The 1,954-nt window shown below is 39.9% G+C and overlaps 1 non-coding gene across 1 annotated transcript; it reads left to right on the top strand.

Moving 5' to 3' along the window:
* Positions 1 to 1,152: 1,152 nt before the first annotated feature.
* Positions 1,153 to 1,260, top strand: LOC130978075 (small nucleolar RNA R71). Its single transcript, XR_009085739.1, has one exon. It is a non-coding gene; the product is annotated as a small nucleolar RNA R71 (small nucleolar RNA).
* The last annotated feature ends 694 nt before the right edge of the window (positions 1,261 to 1,954 follow it).

The following is a 1,954-nucleotide window of genomic DNA, read 5'->3' on the forward strand; positions in this document are numbered from 1 at the left end:
GGTGCCTATGGTATAGGGTATTAAGAATTTGTCAGGATCTTGTTTCTTTTGAGGTAAAGTTTGCTGAACCCATGTATCTAGTTCACCAATGAGCAAGGGAGGTTCACCTTCCTAAGTCTCATTACCAAACAATTTGGCATTCAGCTTTATGATGGCTCCTAGATATTGAGCAACTTGCTCTCCAGTTACATCTTCATCCTCTTCAAAGGAAGAATAATCTTCAAAGCTTATGAATGGAAGAAGGAGATTTAATGGAATCTCTATGGTCTCTATATGAGATTCAGATTCCTTTGGATCCTCAATAGGGAACTCCTTCCTGCTTAAGAGACGTCCCATGAGATCTTCCTCATTGGGATTCACATCCTCTCCCTCCTTCTTGTATTCGGCCATGTTGAGTATATCAATGGCTTTGCACTCTCTCTTTGGATTCTCTTCTGTATTGCTTGGGAGAGTACTAGGAGGGGTTTCAGTAACTTTCTTACTCAGCTGGCCTACTTGTGCCTCCGAATTTCTAATGGAGGATCTTGTTTCACTCATGAAACTTAAAGTGGCCTTAGACAGATCAGAGACTAAATTTGCTAAGTTAGAGGTACTCTGTTCATAATTCTCTATCTGTTGCTAAGAAGATGATGGATAAGGCTTGATATTACTGAGCCTATTTCTTCCACCATTATTAAAGCCTTGTTGAGGCTTTTGTTGATCCTTCCATGAGAAATTTGGATGATTTCTCCATGATGAATTATAGGTGTTTCCATAAGGTTCACCAATATAATTTACCTCTGCTATTGCAGGGTTCTCAGGATCATAAGCTTCTTTTTCAGAAGATGCCTCTTTAGTACTGTTGGATGCATTTTGCCATCCATTCAGACTTTGGAAAATCATGTTGACTTGCTGAGTCAACATTTTGTTCTGAGCCAATATGACATTCAGAGCATCAATCTCAAGAATTCCCTTCTTCTGAGGCGTCCCATGCTTCACGAAATTCCTCTCAGAAGTGTATATGAACTGGTTATTTGCAACCATGTCAATAAGTTCTTGAGCTTCTGCAGGCATTTTCTCTAGGTGAATGGATCCACCTGCAAAATGGTCCAATGACATCTTAGAGAACTCAGACATACCATAATAGAATATATCCAGAATGGTCCTTTCTGAAAGCATGTCAGAAGGACACCTTTTGGTCATCTGCTTGTATCTTTCTCAAGCTTCATAGAGGGATTCACCATCTTTTTGTTTGAATGTCTGAACATCTAATCTAAGCCTGCTCAGCTTTTGAGGAGGAAAGAATTTAGCCAAGAAGGCTGTGACCAACTTATCCCAAGAGTCCAGGCTATCCTTAGGTTGTGAATCCAACCATGTTTTAGCTCTGTCTCTTACAGCAAAAGGGAAAAGCGTGAGCCTGTAGACTTCAGGATCTACTCCACTCGTCTTTACAGTCTCACAGATCTTCAAGAACTCAGTTAAAAACTGATAGGGATCTTCTGATGGAAGTCCATAAAACTTGCAGTTTTGTTGCATTAAAGCAACTAGTTGAGGTTTCAGCTCAAAATTGTTTGCTCCAATGGCAGGAATTGAGAGGCTTCTTCCATCAAACTTGGAAGTAGGTGTAGTATAATCACCAAGCATCCTTCTTGCATTATTGTTGTTGGGTTCGGCTGCCATCTCCTTTTCTTGTTTGAAAATTTCAGCAAGGTTGTCTCTGGATTGTTGTAATTTAGCTTCTCTTAGTTTCCTCTTCAGAGTCCTTTTAGGTTCTGGATCAGCTTCAACAGGAATGCCTTTTTCCTTGTTCCTGCTCATATGAGAAAGAAGAGAACAGAAAAAGGAGGAGGAATCCTCTATGTCACAGTAAAGAGGTTCCTTATTATTAGTAGAAGAAGAAAGGGAATAAGAAGAATGGAGAATCCAAACACAAGGGTAAGGATAGAGGTAGAGATTTGAGATGAAGAGAAGTGTT

Source organism: Arachis stenosperma, chromosome 4 (assembly GCF_014773155.1).
Source record: "Arachis stenosperma cultivar V10309 chromosome 4, arast.V10309.gnm1.PFL2, whole genome shotgun sequence".
In the NCBI taxonomy this organism is placed as follows: Eukaryota; Viridiplantae; Streptophyta; class Magnoliopsida; order Fabales; family Fabaceae; genus Arachis; species Arachis stenosperma.